The sequence below is a fragment of the Mustela erminea genome, chromosome 3 (genome assembly GCF_009829155.1).
Source record: "Mustela erminea isolate mMusErm1 chromosome 3, mMusErm1.Pri, whole genome shotgun sequence".
NCBI lineage: Eukaryota > Metazoa > Chordata > Mammalia > Carnivora > Mustelidae > Mustela > Mustela erminea.
The window spans coordinates 124089422-124106859 of NC_045616.1; the positions used below are offsets into that span (position 1 = coordinate 124089422).

The 17438-nt window shown below is 41.7% G+C and overlaps 1 protein-coding gene across 4 annotated transcripts in view; it reads left to right on the forward strand.

Moving 5' to 3' along the window:
• The window catches only part of HTR4 (5-hydroxytryptamine receptor 4), a 176566-nt gene that overhangs the window by 101156 nt on the left and 57972 nt on the right, over positions 1-17438 (forward strand). The gene's annotated exons all lie outside the window — the stretch shown is intronic.

A 17438-nucleotide genomic window follows, 5' to 3' on the forward strand; every position in this document is an offset into this window, starting at 1 on the left:
AGATTATGATGTATCCAAAATATGTGTCTTTAAACATGAAAATCAGAGTCTGTCCAGGGAATTACTCACCCTGGGGAAGGTCCTGAGGGCCTGAAAGCAGCTGCAGGAACACCGGATTCATCTCCTATCCCATGGGACAGGTGCTTATTGATTGGAATGGGAGTGTAATGGCCAGCTCTGTTTAAATTGTGTGAGTTTCTTCTCTCTCTTGCTCTACCAAGAACACATAGTTTAATGTGCTGAAGTTAAATGCGCATATGATGAAACTCTCTAGCTATGGACAGTGACATTGGTAAATCTGAGCTGCTGGCTGGCAGCCAGACCCATAGCCTCTCATGGTTTGAAATTTGTGTTTATCAGCTTATTTACAACAATCTGACTTCAGTCCATGAAAGACTTGAGGACAGTCACTCTATACATGGAAATCAGCATGAAAAGAAATGAAATGCCAAGGAGTAGAAAATGCATGGAAATCTTACAGGCTAGCCTGCATGTGATCATTGCCAAAATGAGTGCCAAGACGGGAAGTGTTACAGGAACTTGGAGAAGGCAAAGCTGGGGGGATCGTGGCACCTGGAGATAACCTTCAGTTTGGGGCAAAAGCAAGGGGAAGAAAAGGAGCTGAATAGGGAGTGAAGAATTGGAGAGTGGGTGCATGAAGAATCATCTCCCTTATACGGAAAATTTACTCTGAGCAGTCCTGAGGGAAGGACTGAAGGTTCCCTAGGGAGATTTGGCTTCAGAGTTCCAGATTAACTGTCAGGATCTTTCGAAATCATGACATTTTCCCCGAGTAGGCGGGAGCCGTCATGAAGCAGGATGGGCTGGTCGTTAAGAACCATCTGCTGTAGGACTGAAGAGATTGGGGTTCAAATCCCCGCTCTGCCAATGTTCGGCTCTAAGAATGGCGGTGAGTTATTAAGCTTTTCTGAGTCTCAGTTTTCTCATCTCTAAAAATGGGGGCAATAGCATCTATTTTACAGGATTACAGTTAGGATTAAGTGAGATAGTCCCCCGAAGGCATAGCACCGGCCTGGCTAGGCACCGTCGACAATGCTAGTGGATATTAATTTCAGTTTCCCGCAACTGTCCGTGCACCTTATGATCCTTCTTATGGAACTTGGACCTCTTCAGGGAATAGCTGTTCCAGCAGATGCATCATCCAGGAATCAGGTAGTTGTTCTTAATGTGGTCTTTCCTTATCCCCTGCATTTAAATAGTAAGACCTACTGATTTTCCTTCCTAAACAGATCCAACTCTGTTTCTCCCCGTCTTTATTATCCTAGTGCAAACTAATGTCATCTCTTGCATAAGCCACCTCTGCAACCTCCTAATTGTTCTCCCCACATCTACTTTATCCTCCTCCAATCTGCTCACACCTTGTAAGAGTTGTAAGAGCCAGAGTCAACCATGCAACTCTGATCTTGTTGCTTCTTTGCCTGAAACCCTTCAATGGCTGTCATCAGACTGAGGATCAAGACCAGACTCCTTGGCCTGTAGGGTTTTGTGCCATCTGTCTCCTTCTCTGTCCTGAGCCTCACTTGATGCCCTTCACCGGTCTCACTCTCTGGGCTGCAAGCTGTCTTGGCCTCCTTTCTCTCTCCAGTGCTCTGTGCTCAGCCATCCCAGGACCTTAGCTCTGCCCTCTGCCTAGAAAGCTCCTTTGCCCCCTCCTTTCCTGCCTGTTTTTCAGATTTTAGCTCAATCCTTTCCTCCTTCCAGAAGCTGTCTCTGACCCCATCAAACCAGTTCTGCTTTGTAAAATTTAGTGCAATTGTGATTTAAATCGATTCTTTAATTTTTTTGCATGTATACTTTTTTATTGAAGTATATTTAATATGCCATGTTATAGTACTTTCAGGTTTACGCACAATGCTTCAACAATTCTGTGTCTTATATAATGCTCACCATGATAAGTGTAGTAACCATCTGTCACCGTACAATGTTATTACAATCTTACTGACTATATTCCCTGTGCCGGACTTTTCATCTCTGTGATTTACTCATTTCGTAACTGGAAGTTTGTGCCCCTTATTCTTCTTTGTCTATGTCACCTATCTCTGCCCCCCACTTCTCCTCTGGCAACTCCCTGTTTGTTCTCTGTATTTAAGAGTCTTAGGGGTTTTTGCTTTTTTGTTTTGTTTTCTTTTCTTTCTTTCTTTTCTTTTTTTTTTTAAAGATTTTATTTATTTATTTGACAGAGAGAAATCACAAGTAGATGGAGAGGCAGGCAGAGAGAGAGAGAGGGAAGCAGGCTCTCCGCTGAGCAGAGAGCCCGATGCGGGACTCGATCCCAGGACTCTGAGATCATGACCTGAGCCGAAGGCAGCGGCTTAACCCACTGAGCCACCCAGGCGCCCCTCTTTTCTTTCTGATATCCCACTCATATGTGGAATATCTTCCCTGAGGGGGGAAAGTGCAAGGATATGTAAAAGGACAGGGTCCCGCCCTCATGGAACTTTTCTTTTTCCCTCTTTTAATGGAGAAATTAACAATCGACTAGTAATTACATAAATACTGATTTAGGTATTTGGAAAACACTATTCAACAAATAGAGTATTCAGTACACTCTCTTTTTGAGGAGAGTCTCTTAAAAATCCTCTTTTTGTGCCACCATTAGTTCCAGTTCCTTCTCTGATAGTGGACATCAAAACCTCCAGTGCCATAAATAAGATGGAGTCAGATGGTTTCATTTGGTCTGTTTTCCTCAAGGAGCCTGGGAAATTTGCCAATTGTCTCTAGCATCTCTTGTCCCTACACCAATATTCTCATTGTGCTGGAAGGTCCACCCTGAACATGACAACACGACATCTTAGCCTGGAAGAGTACACTTTTATTTATCATCTAACTTATGTTTGTTTGTTTTTTTAATTTATTTATTTGACAGACAGAGATCACAAGTAGGTAGAGAGGCAGAAAGAGAGAGAGGCTCCCCACGGAGCAGAGAGCCCAACGTGGGGCTCGATCCTAGGACCCTGGGATCATGACCCAAGCGGAAGGCAGAGGCTTTAACCCACTGAGCCACCCAAGTGCCCTAACTTCTTTTTTTCTGTGTTCCTTCCAGCTGACAGGGCTGGACTGGGCTGAGCCGGAGCACAGAGTGAGTGTGTTAGTGAGATGTGATTCCTGGCAAAATGTTTTGTCTTCTTCTCTGGAACTACCCTGAGTCTCTGGAGACAACTGATCTAGGTAGTGCTTCCCAGGCAAAAATGCTGACTGAGATTCTTAATTCTACTGGGATGGCAGACCTTTGGATCAAAGGAAGATGTAGGACTCCATTAATATTATAAAATGGTTTTTTTTCCCAACTGCAGTGCTCTATCCACTGTGTTTCCTGGTGCTTTGAGAATTGAATCCTATTAATGAAAGTTTATTGCCTTGTTAAAAATCATTTCTGAAGCATAATTAAACTACATGCATCATATAGTATGGGTCATGGGAGACCAGAAAACTGCATTAAAAGCATTATAGTACAGTTGATTATTTTTAATCTGAGGTTCTGTGGTGAATGAAAACCAAGTATTTGTCATAGAGTACTGGTTCTAATCCAGCCACTAAAAACCATGGGAAATAGTTATGAGTATTGACCTGGAAAGAGACCACTGGTGTATTATTTGGAAAAAACAAAAACAGAAACAAAAAACAAGTGTCAGATTTCAACGTTCAGAATAATTCCACTTCTGTAAAATAAATATAGAGATGTTTATATCTAGGTGTACAAGAGTGAGTGTGAGACAGGTAGAGACTGAAAGAAAGAGAGATTGATTATGAATGAAATTGCACGAAACCAATAACAAGAGTTATATGAGTGGGGGGCAGGGGGGGCAAGTTGAGAGTGGTCCTGGCCAGACTGGATAATCAGTTAGATTATCCAAGTGATAATGGGTCGGGAGATATCACTCTTACTAACTTCTAAAATACAAGTTTTCCCTTTGCTAGATGTTGATACTTCTTGAATGTAGGAGTATCCATAAGAGCCTTTGGCTGAAAGTGCTCCTTAGACCAGCACAATCTCAAGTCACTGAGAACATTCTGACATTAAGCTAAGAGTTCCCTCTGAGGGCTGAGCAAGGCAGAGAGCACAGACATCTTCTGGCCAATGTGTCGCCTCTGCTTTCCCACAGGAGGCCCTGGATTCACCCCCGGTGGGAGCCCTCACCATCTCCTAGGGTCAGCACTCTCTACTTCCCTCTGACCCTCCCATCCATCTTCCTTGGTCGTGCCCCAGGTCATGACCTTTCACCTGACCCCTTGCAGCAGCCTCTTTTCTAATCATCACAGTTTTAAAAAAGCATGACAGTAATACCTGGGCTTTGTTAAAAAAAAAAAAAATGCCATCAGTTTACAAGTAAGAACATAAAAAAGGTCTCCATTTTCCCTCTGCACTTCCACAGCTGAAAACCCCAGAGGTAACCACTGTAACTAGTAGCTCCCTTCTGTAACTAGTCTTTTTATATGCAAGAAGTAGACTTCAGTGAATGTATTTTTAGTTTACTCAAACGGATTTATATTTTAAATAAATCTTTGAAAAGGGCTTTCCCTGTATATATCCCAATGAATTTTCTGAATATAGCGTTTTGACCGAATTGCTTCTCAAATGATATATTAGTAAGATCTTTTTCAGCAGCATGTGACAGAAAATAAATTGATTGGTTCGGTTAGCTAAAAAATCTGGTATCAGACATGGCTCTCAGTAGGGTTTGAACAATGCCACCTAGACTCGCGCTCTCTGTCTGTCTCTGTCACCCTCTTCTGCTTGTGTCTGCCTTTTCTTCTTTCTTCTGTCTCTTCCTTCTCATTCTGTCTGTCTCCCTCTCCTTCTCTGTACATTTCTCTGTGTTCTTGTCTTTCTATCTGTCCTCTCTATCCCTATGCTGTGTTCTTATTGGATTCAGTCTTCGACTGGGGTTAGAAAAATGAGTCTTAAACCATCCTTAACTCATGAGTCTGCAAGAGCAGAAACCTAAATGCTCTTTCTTATGGAAGAACTTTGGCAGCCTTTGCTTGAGTCTCACTTGTCTTGACTAATCACCATGGTGGGACGGTACACCTGGTTGCTGGGCAGAGGTGAAACCTGAAGTGTATGGCATGGGAGAACAGCAGTTCCCTCTGGAAGAAGGATGTGGGCAGACAAGAGTAGCAGACATCAGCTTCTGTTAAGCTGGTTGAGGGACATGCAGATATCTTTATGGAGCCTCAACAACATGGCAAAGGTTTGCTATTCCCACCTCTTCTTGTTTTAGGCCAAACATCCCTAGATCCTTCCACTGGCCTCGTAGGCAAACTTTTTAGACTTTTAACCATTTTGATCCCCTTTCCCTCATCAGTGCTGTACTTTGTCCTGTGTTTGACATCAAATGCGACCCTCCTTTAAAATGTCTCACTTCACCCAGTGAACTATTCCCTGCAGCAAGGGATCTTGCAAGATCTCCTCGTTGATACCGAATTGCCACCCTTTCCCTTGGCAGCCCAAGAACTTGATGACTTTTATCTGCAAAAACTCTTCCAACCATTTCTTAGTCACAGGTTTTCTTTTAAAACAGGTTTACTTGTTAAACATATGATTCTGACTTAAAGATTGCATATTTCATCCTGTGCTAGAGAGAAACATGTCCACACATCTTCAGGCTCTCCCGGTAGCACCACTCAGTTTTATAACATGTACGTGAAAAGTGGCTGTCATTGTGAACTTGTGTCACACAGTGACATTTGTTTTCCCAATGAGATTGAAATGTGCTTCTGTAAGGAAAGCGTATTATGTTTCCCCTTCTCATATACTCTCTGAGGCCTGGTTCATGCTTTGTACATAATAGTAATATTTGTTGAGTGAATCTCATGCTAGAGGATATGAACTCTTATTTTTATATTCATTTCATCAAATATGCTTTGAGCAGTAGCTAATTGCTAGGAGCTGAGCAGAGCAGTGCAGTGGTGAATAGCCAGAAAAAGCTCTGAATCACAGAGCTTTTAGTCTGGAGGGGAATACTGGTAGTCAATAGGGAATTATGGTAAAATGGTGGCCCTAGAAATCAAAGAGAACTTGGTCTCCAAAGCAGCGGAAGCTCTAGGAGGAAGTAACAGTGAGACTGGGATCTGTTTAATATGCACATGTCATATTTTACATATATATTTTTATATTTACATGTCATATATTTACATAGGTAAAGGGAAGAAGAGGAGGCATGGGGAAAGTAGGTTCCAGAAAACAGCATGTGCAAAGTCTCAGAGGTTTCTCGGTGACATCTTATCAACTCTAGGCTAAATTCTTACCTTGTCTTTCAGTGCTTTTCCCAACATGTCCTCAGTCTGTTTTCCCTACCTCAGCTCCCACCCACGAGTGATCTATTATCGTATCCTGAGTGTATGCTTCCTCATAGCCCCGTGTTGCTGCCTGTGTCTTGCATTCCTTTTCTTTCCTGATGAACTCTTACCTTTCACTATTCAGGCAAAATACGTCACCTTCTCTACCAACTGGCCAGGCTTCATTCCCAAAGATTTGTTGTTTCTTCCTCTGAGTGCCCACAGAATATTAAATATCAATTATCATTTATCTTAATCATTGGTTTAGGTCCTTCTCAGCCTACACTAGAAGCTCCTTGAGAGTCACCCTCCAGTTCACCTGTCCTGTGCTCTTCTGATCAGTCCCCAGTAGCTGCTCCAGGCACATTTAGCTGATTCTCTGAGATGTGACTTGTGGTTGCTTGGGCAGACTTCAATGTTCATTTTTCTGCCCTTCTAGAATGTGCAATGTAGCAAATGGTTAAGGACGAGGCCTGGGATGTTAGACAGCCTGGATTCAATCCCAGCTTGAGCAGTTATCAGTTGTCTAATCTTGAGAAGTTACCTAAATTTTCTAGGTTTTAATCTACTCAGCTGTAACATTGTACTAATAATAGTACCTTCTCTTTGGAGTTTATGAAGAATGAATAGCGGAATGCATGCAGAGAACATAAATCAGTACATAGTACATAGTAAGGATTCAGTAAATGTTAGCCACACTGTCATTCCATTATTGTTTGTTTTTTTTTTCAAATGAAAATTTCTACTGGTTGTTGGGGTGCCTTCCCAGACACTGGTAGCTGCCTTTTCCTTTGTGTTAAATGACTGAGAGTCCTTCAAGGTTTGCCCCTCAGCCAGCCAGCACTGGGCCTCTCCCCATTTCCTTTGGAGAGCTCGCCCATTCAATGGCCTCACCAGCACCTCTACTGTCATCTCTCCTGCAGTTGTGTCCCATGCTGGACTCTGGGGTCCCATCTCTGCCTGTCTCTTTAGCCTCTTGCCTTAAGTTTCTGTCTGTCTTCTTAATTCCAATGTGCCCAAAGTGGAAATTTCCATCATAAACTAATACCCTTTTCTACTTTGTACATCAAAGGTGCATCTATTAGTCATCTTTTAGTCATTTAAATGCAATTCTTTGAAATCATCTTTGACTTACCTACCGTGACCACTGGATGCCAAATCGTAGATGTGTTTTCATAAATATCTTTCCAATCCATCTTCTTCCTCCTCACTCCTTTCCCCGCTCCCATTGCTTGGTTGTTGCAGTAGGCTTTTAGTTATTATTCCTGTATATTATCTTATTTGTCAGGAGTATCTTTAAGTTATTTAAATATATTTCTTTTTTTTCCATGGGTCCTCAGCTCAAAAAGCATATAGAGTGCCACATAATCTCCTTCCTCTTCCTAAATAGGCTTGCTTTGATATCAACTTGCCAATTTCTTTTTACCAGCATTACCAGAGCATGGACTTTGGTGGAAATGGGTATAAGTCCCAGTTTTACTGTATCCTGGCCGTATGATATTAGTTGAGTGGATTGAACTTTCTGGGGCTCAGTTGCCTCATATTGAAAATGTGGATAAGGGGTGCCTGGGTGGCTCTTGATTTTGGCCCAGGTCATGATCTCAGGGTCATGTTATTGAGCCCGCAGCAGGCTCTGTGCTGAACATGAAGCCTGCTTAAGACTTTCTCTCCCTCTGCCTCTCCCCCACACCCAGAGTGGCTATAGGAATTAGATACAGTATAGAATACACCTCTGGCTGCATAGTGTGCCCTCGGTGAGTGCATGGCACCTCTGTTAGGAATAGTGGTCATTGTAGCAGAGAGAAGAAACAGACAATTATGGTACAACTGGAGAGCAGCTGTGTTGCAGGCATAGACAAAGAACTATGAAAACCCAGACCGGAGATGGGGAACCAATTACAGATCTCTAACAGAAGGAATTCTCTCCTGTTGTTTTTTTTTGGGGGGGGGTGTGCAGAAATAACTTTCTAGGTGATAGGACTCTTGAGCTGAGTCTGGAAGGGTGGATGGGGCAGTCATCCAGTGCCTGGTGCCAGATTCTCCTAAATTCAATCCACACATGTCCTAAACTTAGGATACCTTGGAAACCTTCATGTGTGTTCAGTAAGCCCTGCCAGGATGTTTTCAGATGGCAGTTTTGGCAGATTATTCCTTTATCTTTAGTCTATAATAGCTCAAGAAGACCCCTTCCTAGATAGCTGATACTCCCCTTCTTGCAAGTTTTCTGATCTCGAAGGCACAGAAGAATATTTAACAGAGAAGAGAACAGTAAACATTAGATCTACAAATTGCACAGGGGTTATGGCTCCTGCAGAGGCCCAGTCTGATGCCCTTCAGGTCTCTGATGGAAAGGCTTCTCTCCCTGTCTCACCACCCCCCAGTTTTTTCTTCCTGGAATGCAAGTTCTCACTCTGCTCTTGGGTACATTCTCAGTTCCCCTTTATGTCCTTGGCTCCTGATGAATATCCCTGCTGGGGTCTTTCTTCATTGATCCTCTAGGTGACTGACCACTTGCCAAGCTCCTTGGGGAACATAAGGAAAGCCCTTTAGCTTTTGTTTTTGGTTTTGGTTTTTTGTTTTTTTTTTTAAAGCTTCTTCTGCTTCTCCATCTCTTTCAAAGGGGAACCAGAGCAACTGGAATATTACAAAACCAGTTACTACAACCAGAAAGATAAATCTCTTTATCTAGAACTCTGCCACAAAATGTTTGGCTAGATCACCTACTGGAGGGGGCACTGCTATGCAGCCACATTTAACTGAACACCACAATTAAACCAGACTATATATTACTTGTTTACTTGTTGTGTTTATCTATATAACATCTGCCCCCAAATTTAATGGCCTGAACAACAATGTATTATTATTAGATCTCACAATTCTGTGCACCAGGAATTTGGGCTTGGCTTAAGTCTCTTGGTGGTCTTTAGCTGGAGACTGGACTAGCCTAGGAGGGTCCAAGGCAATATATCACATGCATAGCACTTTGGTGAGGTCATCTGGAAAGCTGGGCTCAGCTGGGCCCCTCTCCCCATCCACAGGGTTCCAGGTCTCTATACATGATCTCATGTTAAATCATGTAAGAAATCTAACAGGGCTCTTTTTTTTTTTTTTTTTTTTTTTTTTTAAGAGGCTCTGAGAAATCAAGAGCCCTCTTAAAAATTAGTCTCAGGACTGGAATACAATACTTTTCATGAACTCTTGGTTGCAGCAGTCACAAGACAGCCCAGATCCAAGAGAAGGGACAGGCTCTCCACCTGGGGATGGGAAGGGTCAAAGTATTTGTGGCCATCCAACACAATTACATCCTCTTACAAAAACTAAGTTGTAATTAATCCCCTTTTACATATAAGAAAAGAGACCCAAAGACACCAAGTGATTTGTCAAATGTTGGAAGGAATAGCCATGAAAGAGTTGGGATTACAACTGTTTTTCTTGCTAAAGGCAAAAATGCCCCTGTAACTGATAAATTTACTGATTCAGTGGAGCTCTCTATTCCCTTAGTCCAAAGTCCTAAAGACCACTAGCTTGCACTTTATGAGTTGGGAACCGTTGGGGGTAAGTCTGTGGTGAAAGATTTGTCTTCCTGATCCCATTGTGATACTTGGGTCTCAGCAGCCAGGTGCTACTTTGTCTCTTCTCTCATGCACTCGATACTTCTCTCTTTAGTTGACCTTGATTAGACATTTGGTCTCGGTGACCGTCTAGGATGTTGCCTTCGATCCTTTCAGGTAGGAGAACTGGGCCTGGATTAAGTCCATAAGAAGATACTACATATAATCAAATTCATTGCTTATAACCAATATGATCTCAATCCTTCCATTCACTTTTAGGGACCAACTCATTCACTATTTTGTTTCTTATAATTGACTGCCAGAAGAGATGTTGAACCAAGTGACTTCCATATTATTTGTTAAATAATTTAGAGCCCCTGATTCCAAAATGCACTTGAATCTATTTGAATTCATATATATTTGTGTGTATATCTATATGTACTCTCTGATCTTTTACTTATTTATGTATATGTATACACACACACATATACATATATATACTTATATGCTTAGATATTAGATATATACATAAAAGATCAGAAGGAATAGAGGTAAAAATAATAACTATTATTTATTAATATTTATGTGCCAGGAACTTTCTATTTTAAAACATTTTGTCATCAATTCTCACCATCAAACAAGGAGGTGGACACAGTGATTCCCCCATTACATGTGAGGAAGCTAGATCGTGGAGAGGTCATATAACTGATCCTGAGACCACAGAGCTAATAAACGGTTAAGGCAGGGAGACTTGATACCCAGATCAAGACATAGAGTTGACTGCTCAAATCTCCTCTAATTCTGAGAATCTAAGGTTCCAAGTTACTCTCCTTGCTCCTTCTGCTTTCCCTGTGGTTGGATGGCAGGAAGTGAGGAGGAAGAATTTTCCTTAATTGCAGGACGAGTGGGGAAGAGATTAGCATGGAGCTTAAAATACATGACTGTCTTCTAAGAGTTGTCAAAGTAAATTGTGTCCCCAGAGACATTTAAAAGCAATTTGAGCACACATTTACACATGGCTGCAGTTGGGGGAAGCGGGTGGCTGGTGTATCAAAGGGGATTTTAATGGAGTTCTATAAGCAATAGTTTGAAATGCTTTTGCATAAGACATTTCTTTGCAAAAACTCATGCCACGTCTTAGTTAATCCGGGCCATCTGGAACCTCACTTGTCACTTAAACATTCATTTAACCGCTTTGTAAAAGTATTCTAATTAAAGAAGAATGGGACTTGTCCAGAGGAAGTCTAGAGAACAGATATTGCAGATAAATCTATCCCTAAGATGAGACAAAACTGCTTTCCCTGATGAGCACTGCCCACCTAGCCGTCAACCAACAATCCTTCCTCCTGAATTTATTGTAACTCAGCTTCTTTAGTGGAGCACGCAGCAATGTTGATTACAGTGGACATTTTCCAGTTCAAAAAACTTTTGGTGACTCATCCTGGCATAGCAAAAACTTTTGAGACAGTGGTTCTCAGGGTCCCCAGACCACCAGCAGCGGTGTCGCCCAGGAACATAACAGAAATGCGAATTCTTGGGCCTGGTTCCAGATCTTCCAGCAACCTGTTTCAGCAAAGCCTCTAGGCAATTCTGTTGCATGCTGCAGTCTGAGAACGACTGCCTTTCAGCCGGCCTTTTTAGATGTATTTTTTTCTATGTCCTTACAAACACTCTGTGGTCCAGCTAACTTGTATTCTTTTTACGTTTATATGGCTATGTGGAGACATGGATATAGATTTATGGTTTTATTTTATATATTTATATATGATAAAATATATATGTAATAAATATATAGTTATTTGTATATTTAATATATAATATAAATTTATGTACTATATATAAATTATATATTTTTGATATATATAAATTTTTATATAAATTTTATATACATACATATACATAAAATTTCTGTCTTCAGGCCTTTGTCCAGACTGTCTATAGTACATGGATCACACTTTCTTCTCTACCATCCTGACGCAGGCTCTGGTGTCCACTTTAAGAGACATTTGTTGGAGAAACCTTCCCATCCCTCTACCAAATATGGCCCTTACATCCCAAAAACTTGGTCCCACATTGTAATGGAATTAATTTTAAATGGTAGTGGCTACGGGTTTATTATGTATTCAACCCATTCTGTGAACATCCCCTCTATTGAGCATTGTACGAGGCGTTGGGGATATAGTGGTAAATGAAGCAAACATTTCTGGATCTTATAAATCAGGTAAGGTGGACTTTTCTCACCCCCTGTCATAGATCATAGCTCTTTGAGGGAGTGCGGGTGTCTTGTACCGCCAGGTGTCCCCCAGGCTGTATTAAGTTACGGTGAGCAGGGCAGAAGACAACGTACTAGTCTTCTCTGGTCTGCAGAGGATGCACGGGGAGTCTTGTGCTCTCACTGGTAGTGGCACACTGTAGCGTGTGCCGAGCAAACGGAGGCCATACTATTGGGGCACCTCACTCCTTCTAAACCAGGCTTTCTTAACCTCACCACTGTGGACGTTGTAAATTAAGTGATTGTTTTTTGTGGAGTGAGGGACAGTCTTATCCATCGTGAGACATGTAGCACCTCTGACTTCTACCCACTGGTGACAATAGTATCACCCTTCCCAGTTGTGACAACGACAGATGTCACTAGACCTTGCCAAGTACCCCTTGGTGAGCCAAACCAACCTGAGTTTAATCCAACTGGGTGTATGTGTCCTACAGGAAGTAAAACTTCAGAAAAATATAAAAACTCTCCTTAGATGTCTGTAGGAGCATTATGCAGAAAAAGAATTCGAGATAGAAATATACAATTGAGCCAGAGGGTGAAGCTGGAGGTTAAAGAGAATCAGTTGTGGAAGGAACTTTCTTAACTTCAGGACAGTCTTAAGTTTAGAAAGTAGTGCAGTGGGCTATGGTGAGTTCCCCGTCCCTGGGAATCCAGGTCTGGATACAATTCGTTTTAGAGAAGATTTGGGGATTTCAGGATTTTGAGGATCCTACAGGTTCTGAGATTCAGCGATTCTGATTGTTTCTAAAGTGGCTTTTAAAAAATAGAATCATCCCTTGGGACTTTGGGAAGGGGGCAGAGTGAAGTAATAATGATGAAATTGATGTCCTGGCCTTTGAGTCAAACTGCCTGGACTAGATCTCAGCTCAGCGCTCACCTTGGGCACATTCTGAGCCTTCTGTGTGTTTGTTTCCTCATCTACAAAACCGGTGCCTTCGTAGTTCCTGTCTCAGGAGCCGCTGTGGGGATTAAATGAGATAATCCAGGGAGAGCCCTCGGTAAGTAAACTCAGCCAGTGCGCTTTGCCTGATGTCCAGAGAGATTGCAAATCTAGCTACTTCTGCCTAGTGGTGGTGTTATGTGTGTTTTGGAGCAGTTCATGAAAGGATAAATAGTTTTGTTATTCGCAGGGGTAATATAATTCAAATATAGAAATGAAAAAACAGCCACGACAGGTAGCCAGTCTGATTTCTGTCTGGTTCCTGAACTGTAAACAAAGGTTAGAATTTTTAAGGAAACTCCATTAGTCAATTAACACTCGGGCTCAATTTTTATTAATCATTTTATTCAGTGATGTTTATTTTCACTTACTTAATTTAGATTCTTGAATGCAGACTTCAAGAGAATGTTTATTTTTCTCAATTCATTGCTAGAAAGCAAAGATTAGAAAGTTATCAAGAAAGATAGGATATGACGTGGCTTACTTAGGGCAGCTGCCTCACGCGTGCCAAAGCCTTGGTAAGAATCTTGAACCCATCAGTCACGTGGCTGCTATGATCGGAGTTCCAAATAAAAGCCTCATATTTTCTACTCCGTGTTACTTAAAAATCAAAGTATGTCTGTCATTAGACAGCATCAGGCTGGATATGATAGAGGGGAAGATTCAAGTCAAAGAGATACTAAGACACAGTTTGGTATTTTTCCTTTTCGTCCTTACCTACCCCTTCCAACTTAGCCAATCCAATTCAAATAACATAAATAACATAAAATTATTTTTTTCCTTTTACTGATTGCTGATTTTTAAAGTAGGAAATAAAGGACTTTTCTTAGGCTTACCCAACCACCCCACAGCATGCGAAAATAACTTTCTACAATTGTCTGTGCAAGAGGCCAAGAATGCCTCCCCCTTAGCCCCTGTGGAACGAGCTGTCCAAGTAACCTTCTTTCAGGCATCCATTATCCAGCATACTTACTGCTTAGGTCAAAAAGGGAAAAGACTGGTGAAATGTGTATGACATCCATGGTATTCCCACTTGAGGTTGAACTTCAAAGGGAAATCTGCCATCACTATTTACTTCTCCATGGCAGGAGCTCCTAGTAACCTCAGGTAAAGCAAATAAAGTGAGAACACTGGATGAGCAGACCATGGAGAGATCATTTTTTTTTAAAAAAATTAAATCTGGGGCGCCTGGGTGGCTCAGTGGGTTAAAGCCTCTGCCTTCGGCTCAGGTCATGATCTCAGGGTCCTGGGATTGAGCCCCGCATCGGGCTCTCTGCTCGGCAGGGAGCCTGCTTCCTCCTTTCTCTCTGCCTGCCTCTCTGCCTACTTGTGATCTGTGTCTGCCAGAGAAATAAATAAAATCTTAAAAAAAAAATTAAATCTAACTATTGTTATTGAGGTATAGTTGACATATGATATTATATTACTTAGATGTACAACACAGTGATTTGACACTTACGTACTTTATGAATGATCACCGCAATAAGTCTAGTTGCCATTGGTCACCATACATGTTATTGCAATGTTATTGACCATATTCACTATGCTGTACTTTACATCCCCATGACTTATTTTTTTACATTTGGAAGTTGGTCTCCTTTGATCTTCACCTATTTTGCCCATCCTCCCCCACCCCGACTATGAACACAAGGAGATTTTATTGTGCACAAGATAGATATTCATCATGCCGTGGGAATGAGGCAATCACTCTGGCCAAGAAAGACTTTCACAAAAATGTTCTGAGTGCTAATATGACTATCTATTCTAAAGTCTTCTTCTGTACATTCTGTTGTCTTCCCAACATGACCCTCTAAATATCTATATCCACATAAGGAAGTTTAAAGTCTCTTTGCAGCTAAGATGTCCTGCTTCCTCAAACTGACCTTTTGTCCCATAACATACTTAATTTTGCCTTGTCTTCTGCACTTTTGCATTTCTGTAACAATGGGGACCCAACCAAAATCCCTGAAATCTTGTCTTCATTTAACTTTTGTTCCAAGCCTCAAAAATAATAAATCATACAGCAAAAATAGGGCAACATCTGTTCTTCGCTTAGCCCTTGATTGCTTCCTTTGGGATGGTAGATGAAGAGATGTTATAACTTTGAGCTATGATCTGAAAGTACATTGAATCAAACAAAGATAATCTTACCTAGAACAAAGTATCTATGAAGGACATGTCTGACATTCAAAATCATTTTTATGGAGGCAGAAAATTTTGCTGGGAAGAGACTAACTTAAGCCAACTTTGTTAGTTATCTGGAGTTGTCGTAATGAGTACCACAAGCTAGGTGGTTGGAACAGGAAATGTGTTGTCTCACAGTTCTGGAAGATAGAAGTCTGAGATCAAGGTGTCAGCAGAGTCACGCTCCCCCTGAAACCTGTAGAGGAAGGATTTTTTCCTTGGCTCTTCTTAGCTTTTGGTGGTTTGCTGACAGTCTTTGGTGTTCCTTGGCCTGCAGAGGCATCATTCCAATCCTCCATCTCTGAGTATATCTGAATCTGTGTCCAGATTTCCTTTTTTCTAAGGACATCAGCCATATGGGATCAAGGCCTACACTAATGTCTTTATTTTTACTGTATTACCTCTGTGAAGACTCTGTGTACAAATAAGGTCATATTCCAAGGGACTGTGGGTTAGAACTTCAACATATCTGTTAGGGAAGGGAGACAGGACACAACTCAATCTGGGATACCAGCTTAAGCAAAAAAAAAAAAGGAATTTATTGGAAAGATATTTGATGACTTACTTAATTGAAAGAAGAGCTAAAGCAAGAAGACCTAAAAAGGCAAGAGCATGGTTGCACAACCACCCAAGGAGCAGGACCTACTTCCAACCCCACTAGGAAGCTGCTGTATCAAGCGGCCTCCACTGACTTCCCCATCTTTGCATCACTCCACATGGCATTCAGAATCCCAGGAGAAAGTCTGATTGGGTCACTACATGGCCAGAAAAATTGGGAGCGCCATCATTTGCTCTCCCAACAACATGAAAACAACAGAGATAATTCCCTAAGGCTTTGGATTGCTATTACCAAAATAAAGGAGATAGGATATTAAATGGATAAAACTAAATGTCTTATCTAGACTCTCCAGCAGGAAATGAGGAAGGGAGCATAATTTGGGAAAAAATATTTTCATGTAGTCCAAATTCATGATTAATTCTATGTTCATAATAAATCCTTGATTATTAATATGGCCATTCAGAAGAGTTTGTCAATCTGATATGATTTGCCTTTCCTGTAAGTCAAGATCATGGAGGGAATTCCAGCTAATCATGATTCTTTTACTGCATTGTCTTTAGTTATATTCTGCTACCATGTCAGGTTTATAGATAGAGAAAATGAGTTCCCAAGTGAGTTTTTCTCCCAGTCTTTGGTCCCTTGTTCCCTGTACTCTGGTCCAGGTCAGGACACCTGCTGTGTTGCTGGCCACAGGAAGCCTCCAGTCACGTTACGGTCGGCTGCTCCCTGATGCCTTCGAGGGAAGGGTATAATTCACCCTTCTCCACTTCAGAGGCACCCTCTTCTCATGTTCTGGCACGGAGGGGGCTCTCTTTCTTATTCCACCCTCTTTCCCAAGTCATCCCACCACCACCTCTTCAAAGAATATAGCCATTGTTATGTTAGTTAAGCTTTGAATTAAGAAAAAAGAAGAGGTGGGAAAAATTAAAGCCAGTTGCATAAAATGAGGGATATAAGGGGGTGTCTTATCATTAAATGGTATAAAATCTTAAAGAATAGACTTATCCTCCAAGCTTTCTGTTTGCACTTATTCTTTGAAACTTCCAAAGAACAAAGATCTGATAGACCTACTGGAGTATTTTGCCTGTTGTTAAATTCTCTGAACGGCCTGGCCATGAAGGTGGTGATCTCCAAGACTGGAATAACATGCAGGGAGCAGTCTGAGTAGTTAGAGACCACATCACTGAGTGGAGCAGGTTGCATCTCTCTCTGGAGGAAAGAAGGAAGCTAGTACACTGGCAGAGCAGGGACTGGTAAGCAGTGAGTCCCATGAAGGAGAGCACATCCCAATAAATGAGGGTGACGTGGTCTCTACTAGTAGGTAGGACATGGTGAAGCAGGGAGTATTTGAAATTTTACATTCTTGGCATCAGAGAAACAATTAAATGGCCTAGTCCTGAAGTATTGCGTGTCATTTCTGTTCATAACTCCTTGGCCAGACAAATCATTTGGCCCCATCCAACTACAAGGAGGTCAGAAGCACATGTGCCCAGAAGGGGGAGCTGGACATATTTAGCAAACAGCAGCAATGACTTCCACTTTCAAAATGCAGACTCCCTCCCCAACAGACTTGGATTCAGGAGATCCTTGGAATCTGCATTTTAAATGGGCCTCCTCAGGTGAGTCTGATGC